Source organism: Pantherophis guttatus, chromosome 2, assembly GCF_059756535.1.
Source record: "Pantherophis guttatus breed Tessera chromosome 2, ASM5975653v1, whole genome shotgun sequence".
Lineage (NCBI taxonomy): Eukaryota > Metazoa > Chordata > Lepidosauria > Squamata > Colubridae > Pantherophis > Pantherophis guttatus.
In genome coordinates this window covers 76,276,490-76,286,248 of record NC_142064.1, presented here as the reverse complement: position 1 = coordinate 76,286,248, position 9,759 = coordinate 76,276,490, and the positions used below count along the sequence as shown (strand labels likewise).

Sequence of the window (9,759 nt, the reverse complement as noted above, 5' to 3'; positions counted from 1 at the left end):
GGGTGGATAGCTTTTGTCTATCTGTTTCTTCTTTTTCTCTATATATTCAACAGATTAGACAGGCGGGTTGCTGTGGCGACCACACGGAGGAAGTCTCCAGCACACCTGCACCACAACAAGGAGTTCTGCCAACGTGGAGCTGCCGAGTCCTGGAGGCAATTTCTAGCTGTGGGAAACACAGAAGGGGGAAGAAGTGGGAGGAGGACAGAGAGGGAGTGGTAGAGAGAGAGAACAAGAGAAATCAGGGCCTTTATCTTTCCAGGGCAACAAGCTTCTTCCTTGTTTACAAGAGTCCATTTTGTGCAGGCAAGATCAGAGATGAGTCTCCAGCCAGGGGTTTTGGCTATCAAAAGTTTGCTCTGTTTTTCAAGGGAGGCTCTATATAGCACTCATGCAAGCTGAAAAATGGGTAAAACAGAAAGTTAGTTCCTGTGAGGTGTGGGTGGAAGACATCTGCATCTACCATGACACTCCCAGAGCAGGATTCGCTCGAGGTAGTTAATTGCACTGTGCAGGAAAGAGAGAGAGAGAGAGAAAATATACTTGGTTCCAGCTAGGAGAAGGGAAAGGCTTAGTAAAAACAGGGAAAATATAAAGAGTACCTAAAGGCAAACGTGCCACCGTGGAATGCTTTGGCGTCCATCCAAATGTTACTCATGAATTGTTCAGCCCTGCACAGTGTCCTTGGCTCACCTTGCCTGGACAGCTCCTGCCTTTTAGCACTCTCTCTCTCTTTCTCACACACACACACACACTCACACTCACGTACACAATCTTCTTTCCTGCCTCCCCCACCCAGATTATTTCCATTGTCATCATTTTTCTTCCTCAGTTTTTAAAAGGATTTTAAAGGAAGCCCTCATCTGGGAACATTGTACAGATATCTACAGATCATTATGCTACAGCTGGAGACCAAGCCGTTAATGTATTTTGCATAATGCTTTATGCAGGTTTTATGGCTTCTTCCCATTCAATAATTTATCTAACTTAAGAGTTTCTCACCATTAGGATGGTTTGATAGGAACCTGGGCTGTGGGCATCATAATTGGATGCTTCTAAGAAGATGGATGCCGTGGCTATTGCAAGTGGAAAGCATCAAGTCCAAAGCACCTGAAAAAGCAGCGGGACAAGGAATGCAATGTTGGGAGAGCAACTCCTACAACTCCACCATTGTTTCACTAATATCACCTCTTAATAGAAAATCTCAACTCTTGTGCAGTAACATTTGGTTAGGGTTAGGGTTAGGCAGTCTAGTTGCCAAAACTAACACTGATTTTCCTTTATCCTATTTGCAAACCACCACTGAAGCCATTCTTCTTGTGATTTCAAGTAACCATGGAAGATCTTTCCTGGAAGATAAAATTCCTTGCATTCCGATGGCAAGCGATACGAATCTGCAATGGCATTTATCAGGCAGCCTGAAAGTTCTATAGCATCCAGGTTTTCTTAATGTCTATAATAAATATTGTGTGACATGACAAACAAATTGGAGATGTTTTAACTTATAATGCAACAGGTCTACAAATCATTTCAGGTCACACCAGCTGCAGATGGCTTCAGAAAAAAACACACCCATCCTCAGAACCAAAAACGTTGCAGTCATGAATCATAACTCTTTTGTACTTTGCAAGCGCACAATGGACATATAAAAGGCCAGAACTGGCATTTCGAGTCTTGGTGAACATGACTTGTGATTAGGGGTAGATGCCACTGGGCCAAGAGATGGTAAAACAGGAAGCAACTGTAAAACAAAAGGAAGCTATAGTTTAGCTGCTGATTCTTGGCAATAATAAGTCAGTAATGGAGATTCCATACAAAGCAGTCTGGGAAACTCCTAGAATCACAATCCTTCCAGCCCCAGGTTCATCTAATCAGCACAGGGGTGAGGATTTAAGTGGCCAGTTTGGGTAATTTACATACTCATGATGTATTCTGGGAAGCTGTTAGGTATACACGTTGGACTTTTCTATTAACTCAAACTAGCCATCTGAGAAGCAACTCTTAGAGATAATTTACATATTCTTGGTATATTCCAAGAAGTGAGCTGAGGTCACACTGATGGTGAAAGAGGTTGGATTTTGCCTGGCTGTTCAACTTAAAGCTTAGGCAGTATATAGGTTGTGTAATACATATTATTACTTCAGAAAATAAGAACTTGGCTTGAGTATTTCATGTAACATAACCTTATATAAAAGGTTATAGGTCATATCTTCTTAGATTAGAGGTGAAACATCTTTGAAAGAAAAAAATAAAGTCCAGTTGTCTCCTGAAAAAAAGCATTGTTGGGACAACCTTATATAAAGTTAAAGCACTGAACTGCAGTATGAATGCTATCTTTGTAGCTAATGGTAAGGTATGATTTTTCCCTGTTATTTTAGCAGAAAGGCAGTTGTACTTCTACAATAAGGTGAACAAAAATGGTTATGTTTGTCAGAAGTCAACTCAGGTACTCAAAAAAATCTATTAGGAAAGTTGGGAGTTTTTCTGAAGAGCTCAAGTGGATAGCACATAAGTTACAAAGCTGCCATCTCTATTATGTCTCTGGATTCTGGAAAAAGTTCTAAATACTGAGAAAGAAGGAAGAGAAGAGAATAACCAAGAACAAAGGAGCTGGGCTCAAGTACAATGGTGATGAATGCGTCAGTGGGAGACCTGAAAAAAACAGGCTAGGGACAGATTGTCAGGGAAAAAATCTATGAAAATATATGTCTTGCTCGTACATAATGAATCAATCAATCTGTAACTGCCTCCCTCCCCACTCCCTGCAATACCGTTTAGGATAAGGTATATCCAGAGAGGAGGTTCTGGCAATTCGTGGTAGCAAACATGTCTTGTGAACCCTTCAAAAATTGACTCATCCTTCCATGGTCGAGAAAATGAGGACCCAGATTGTTGGGGGAAATATGTTGACTCTGTAAACCGCTTAGAGAAGGCTGAAAAGCACTGTGAAGTGGGATATGAGTCTAAGTGCTATTGCTGTTGCCTTCTGTCAGAAACCAAGTGGATTTCATTTGCTTCAAGTATGAGGTAGCAATGGTTTTAAAGGAAGTCAGATTACCAGGATTCTATTTCATTTTTCAGCATGAAGACTTCTTGAAGAGTACCGTGGATGTACAAAGGGAAGCTTACATGTTGTTCTCATTGACAAGCTGCTGAAGTGGGATTTAGATGACACTACACTAAGGTGAGTGCACAACTGATGACGCCTACTCAGCATAAATAACTCAAACTGGAGAGTGGTAATGAATGGGATGGGACTCTGTAGGGCCAGTCTTGGGATCAGGGGTATGTAATGTTATCTTATTTAATATTTTTATTAATGATCTGGATGATGGGATTGATAGCTGCTTGTCAAACAGCAAATAATACAACACTGGGAGGTCTGATCAATACCTAGGATAACAAATTGAGGTTGAAAGAACAATATGTCTTTTAACAAGAGCAAATGTAGGTTATTACAGTTATGGACATAAAATGTAGAACACACATATGAAGTAGGAGATTCATGACTTGGGAAATTACATCTGAGAACAGCTTGGGTGTGCACTTTGCCCCCAAGCTGAACATGAGTCAGTTGCTAGAAGGGTTCACATAATACTGGGATGTATTAGAATAAGAAGCACCATATCAAAGACAGCTGAAGCTATTATTTCTCTCTGATTGGCATTGGTGAGATTGCACCTGGAGTACTGTGTACAATTCTGGGCACCACCTTCCCAGAAGGCTATTAACAGGTTAAAAAAGGTTCAGAGGAGGTCAGTGAAGATGATTCAGGAACATGGGAATATGCTCTATGAGGACAGACTGAAGAAGGAATCTGGAATACTTCATCTGAAGAAAAGTTGATTTGGGACAGCCATGACTGCCAAGTTCATGTGCCTATAGGGAAGACAACCAAGAATTATTTTCGGTGGTCCCAAAAACTAGGGCCAGAAAAAAATGGATATAATTTGCTGTTTACTAGATTTACTTTAAGAACAAAGATTATTTTCTGTAGATAAGACCTGTACATCAGTGGAGCAGTTTACCAATGGGACTGTAGAAGAGACAAGACAGCCATTCATAATTTATTTAATTGGTTTTCTTGAACATTCCATAGGATTGAACTTGATCAGTCTTTCTCAACTTTGGCAATTGTAAGAAATGTGAACTTCAACTCCCAGAATTCCCAACCAGCATGCTGGCTGGGGAATTGAAGTCCATATTTCTTAAGATTTCAAGATTGAGAAACACTTGACTGGACAATCCCTCTGGTCATTTCCAACACTACAATTCTATTGTGAAATGAGTTGTCAATCTTTGCTGGACAGGATAGAGTAGAGGTTTTGAACTCATATGCAGGTTAGTAGGCATCGGGGGTGGGGGGTGGGGGGTGGGGCAAAGTGTTTTATACTAATATATAAAAGGAAATGCCAATTAAACGAAGTCCAAAGCTTTAATAGTGGAGAAGGAGGGCCAAACTAATGATGTTTTTCCTCCTTTTTTATGCTAAATAAAATTTAGGATTAGGACTAGAGAGGAAAGTCTTTACCCCCAGCTCCTAGCCTAGATATATTAAAATAGGGAGTTTTAAAAAGGGAGACTAAATAATAAGTAGCTAAATTACTACAATGTGTTTTATCCTATTTTTTGTTGGTTCATAATATTTTCCTTCCAATAAAGCTAGAAATTTAGGATAGCAAATGTCATCTAATATTGTCAGCTTAAGCAATACTCTATTTTACACATGTTGAAATGAGAATCAGAAGTACTACTTCTGCTACATAAGATTACCTTTGAAGGAAAAATCTTGTAACTCCAACTATACTCTTAATCAGCTTTGTCTGATCCATTTTGCCTGGAATAAAGAATAAAACATTATGTTTCCATAAGCTTTTTCCACTGTACCAGTGGGGTGCCATATGATAAGTCCTGCAATCTTTGCAATGACAACAGGGGAACTGTGGATTTAGAGATTGCAGACTTATTGATTGTAAGAAGAGCTACACCAAATAAGAAGTGTGGCAAACGTTGGATTTTGCAAATTGACTATAAAAGTCAAGGATGGGATTAGAGAATTGCACACACTTTTGTTCATAATGGGCATTAGTTAGGTAAAGAATGTTAGTATGTTTTCTTTTAGACTGTGTGTGATGATAAGCTTGTCTGTATCTTAAATAACTAATGTTGACGCGTTGGTAAATTTAAAAAGAGAAGACAATTCCAGCCTAGGAAAAGTGAAAATCTTGATCTCCAGCTTGAATAGAGCTTCTGTATCTCAGTTGCAAAAATCTAAATGACCCCAAGATAACAGCTCAGAGTTTCTGTACTTCTTTGCTGTACTTCTGTACTTCTTTGCTGTTGTGGGGAAACTGCCAGCTAAACTGGATGGACAGGTCAAACAAGAACCTAGTTTGGAGTCCTTGTGCATTTGCAAGTATCATAAATCTGACCTCCCCCAAGAGCCATGAAGTCTTATCATGGTTATTCCCAAGGGAAAGCAAACAGTCTGGTAAGATTCTTGTAATATAGGCGATAGACAATAAAGTTATTGACTTGTTATTCATGAGCGGTTCTGTTTGCTTGCATCTAACAGGTGTTCTCTTGTGGTGTTTCATACATTTGCAACTCAGATGTGATAGTCCTAAATACAAACCAAGAAGAAAGATTCTTGCATCCTTACAAGGAGCAAAATAGGTTTTCTTTAAAAAAATGTTAAAACCAACTTCCTCTGCCAATTCAGGAGTAATTAAAATTAGTTGTTTCCAGTCTTACATTCCTATAGGGAAAGGGAAAGCACCAGAAGGAAATTCAAACTGTCTTGCGATATTACAGTAGTGTTAAGTGAGCTTTGATAGAGGCTACTGTAGATTTTTATCTGATTACTTTTAAAATACTGGATATCTATAGCCTTTTTAAAATAAATGTTTCTTGAACTTGATCTTCAGATATAAAGATAGATTGTTTCAAAAACATACACCAAAAAAAGAGAGAGAGAGAGAGAGAGAGAGCTGCTAAGTTATTATGTGCCTTCTTCCACACATCTGTACCGATATCTATTTTTCTGACTTTACATATATTTACTTTTGGGAAAAAAGATATTGTTCATCCATTCGTGGACTTAGAAAATGGAATTTATTTGAATAGTCTACCAGAGTCATTTTAATGTTACTTGGAGGCAACATTATCTGACAATAAATAATCCTTAAGGATGGGAGTCAATAAAACTAGGTGAGAATCTAAATTAAAGCTTTCTTTGGAAGTCGCATGGAGTTGCCACAAAGATGAAGCTGAAAGAGCTTCTGGAGAGTGTCTATTCCATCCCTGCTACTCCTAGAGATAGGCGCAGAAGCTTCCTGATGACGTTGGGGTCAGTGGGCGGAGCCTCCCACCAGTTTTACTACTGGTTCCATAGAACCGGTCCGAATTGGGGGCAAACCACCACTGAACTGCATGTTGCTGGCTTGGGGTTTCTGGGAGTTGAAGTTCACAAGTCTTAAAGTTGTCAGGTTTAGAACCACCCCCCCCTTTTAAGGAGTTATTTCAAATGGAAATAACTCTTCAAATATCCAATGGAATGCATTTCCTCTTACTTTTAACTTCATGTTGGAACCATTTGTTTATCCTTATTAAACAAACTGAGGACAGTACTACAGGAAATGAAAGGGAGGAGGAACTGTCCTATGCTGACAGTGTATTGTGCTATTTATCTAAAACTTGGAAGCTTATCATTATATGAAAAATTACAGTTTGACTGAGCATGGGGGATTGCAAAAAAGATTGCTTCTCAGTGTTGGAAAGCTTGTACGAATCTAGATTTGCAATCCTGAATTACAGAATGGAGATGGCTCCTTTCTGACATAATGGAAAAAGGGATGAATATTATTTTCTGATAATGTTTTTGAATGATTAGCTAAAAACTAGGTTGAATGAGTTCTTGCATAGAACATCATAAATTGTTTCTTTTTCCTTATGCTGTGGTTTCTCCCCCCTTCCTCTTTTCTTTGTGATCTTCTCTTTCCTTTTTTAAATTTTGTTTCAATTTTAGAACAAATCATAAAAAGAAAAGGCTGCCAACAACTGTCCCCAAGTTAGTTAGCTCACAATATTTAATTATAAGGTTCTTCTTGGACTTTGGGCGAGTAGTCATTTCTAAGTATGTATACTGGAAATCATAGAAAAAAATGTAAGGGAAAAAATAATGCAAAACCATTACAAAGGTGACGGACATCAACTTTTTACAAGCTTGCCTAAGAAGGAACCAGTAAATCAACTTTCTCAACAATCCAGATGCACAACATAGTAGCATGGCATGAATCAAAGCTGGAGATTGTAATGGCTTAAACGTAATCATTTGAAGTAGTTTTGCTATATCCTAACTCTGGCTGGAAATATGCATCTGGTTTTCAAACAGCTTTGCCAGTTTCAACCTGTTGAATTTTCAGTATATAACCAAGCGGTGCGCACCTCTGAATGATCTAACTTGCATTTTGTGTGTGTGTGTGTGTGTGTGTGTGTGTGTGTGTGTAGGAAATGGGGAGGACAAAGAGGGCTCAGAAATTAGGGGAAACAATTCTCCTTTCTTATTTTTCCCCATTGCTCTGTGCTCAGGTTTGTATTTTCTTAAGCTGCTTGCTTACAGCTGCTTCTGCAAATAAAAACACCACAGCAGAGGTGTGTATGTTCCTTTTGTGCTAGATGTCATGGAAAGCAGCAACAGCTTGGACTAGAGCCTAAAGCATATGAAGAACGGTTGTAGGAATTGTGTCTGTCTAGTTTAATGAAAAGAAGGACTAGGGGTGATATGATAGCAGGGTTCCAATATCTGAAGTGCTGCCACAATGAAGAGGAGGTTGGGTCAACCAAATCTCTAAAGCACCAGAAGGCAGGACAAGAAGCAATAGATGGAAATTAATCAAGGAGAGAACCAACTTAGAACTCAGGAGAAATTTCCCAACAGTGAGAACAATTAACCAGTGGAACGACTTACCTCCAGAAGTTGTGGGTGCTCCAACACTGGAGGTCTTTAAGAAGAGATTTGACAACCATTTGTCTGAAATGGTATAGGGTTTCCTGCTTGAGCAGGGGGTTGGACTAGAAGACATCCAAAGTCCCTTCCAACTCTGTTATACTGTTATTCTTTAACAGCTGTTTCTTTGGTCATGATCAGCATCCAGAGTTTTTGGCATGCTTCTTCAAGCCATTTCTGCTTTGCAGGTAGATTGCAGAAGTGCCAGGGGTGTGTCTCTTGGTTCAGGTGTTGTTTCTTCTTGGGGTGCCATAGAAGCCAAAGAGGTAAAGCTGATTTAATGTGTGCGCTGTTGCTTTTTCTCCTATATTATTTCATCTCCAAGTATCTCTGATCAAACAGGCTTTAGAAAGGTCCTTATGATCCTGCAAAACTTCAGAATACAAACAACAGTGGGAAACCTGTGCACATCAGCTCTTGGGCCATGAAGCCACTTTTGGTTCTCCAGTTAAAAATCTGCTCTCTCCAGCTTAATATTCAGGGGTACTTTAAGAGATGTGGATCCAGAGGTGGTATTCAGCCGGTTTGAACTGGTTTGGCCAAACTGGTAGTGGAAATTGCGGGTGGGCCTGCCCCCCCACCCCCCGCCCCTCCGCCTCAGCTCTATGCCATCCTATTTAGGCATGTTTTTGAGGTTGGGCACATGCGCGGAAGGCGCGTGCACCAGCAAAGCGCATGCGCAGAAGGCCGGGCGCATGTGTGGAAGGCAGGCATGCGTGTGAACTGGGTGCGCATGCGCACGAAGCGAGCATGTGCGCGCGGGCAAACCGGTAGTAACATAATGTGAAACTTATTGCTGTGTGGATCCCTTAGACTACTTCTGGCCCATTGGACATGCTTTATTTCTCCAAGCTCCTGATAAGCTTCACCACATCCTGCCTCTTCCATGCTTTTCTAATGAAACAAAGATGAAATGGAAAGAACAAGTGCATACTTTCAGCCACCAACCTGTGGAAAAACTCTGTTTTTAACTCTTTTACCAGATTTCACAGAAGGAAGTTGGGGGGGCAGGAGGTGGGGTGGGGAAGAGATGGGCTTATTTCAACACCGTCATAAAGCAGTTGAAATTTGAAATATGGTGATTGTGAAAAGAGCAACTGAAAACAAGCGTGGCCTTGTATCGTTCAAGAATTTGCAGATTTATTTTGGTTCTACTGTCTCGCAGGTGTGATGTGCTTCATAGCATTTGGTTTCCCACATAAGGGATGCACAGTGACGGATTTATGCTCATTGTCTGTCATACTTTGTCCTGGTTTCCTGCATGCTTGTAAATTTCAGTGTTCTCCAATATCCTGCCTCAATAACATCCTGACTTCCTCTCAAAAAGGCTATTTATTCATCTGACTGTACAGTATTATTCTGAAAGTTGCTATGTTAATTTTTATTTCTCCAAATGGCAACTATTTGCGACTGGCTCCAAAATGTAAAATATCATGGGTGGTTAAGTGCAAAAAAAAATAAAAAATAACCTCCCTATTTTTTTCAAAGCACTCGTGGAAATCAATATGTTGCTCAGGAAGACGTGCATTATTTCAAGACGAGTTTTTTATTTTTTATAGTTGAACAGAAGGGCTTGTTAGGCTATGCAGAATTTCCAGCTAATACAAACGGCAAATAAATGGATCTAATTTATACTTTGTTTCCATGTTAACCAGAATGCACAGTCGAGAACTGCCTTTCCATCCCCCCCCTTTTTTAAAAAAAATACAGCATAATTTTAAATGAAGATGGGCTATGTAAATAAAAATAAA

At 39.7% G+C, this 9,759-nt stretch overlaps 1 long non-coding RNA gene across 1 annotated transcript; it reads right to left on the bottom strand.

Moving 5' to 3' along the window:
• Positions 1-3,260: 3,260 nt before the first annotated feature.
• On the bottom strand, positions 3,261-8,027 carry LOC117661981 (uncharacterized). The gene is made up of 3 exons (XR_004590204.2): positions 7,970-8,027; positions 4,774-4,837; positions 3,261-3,879 (listed from the first exon to the last, which is right to left on the bottom strand). It is a non-coding gene; the product is annotated as an uncharacterized LOC117661981 (long non-coding RNA).
• Between the last annotated feature and the right edge of the window lie 1,732 nt (positions 8,028-9,759).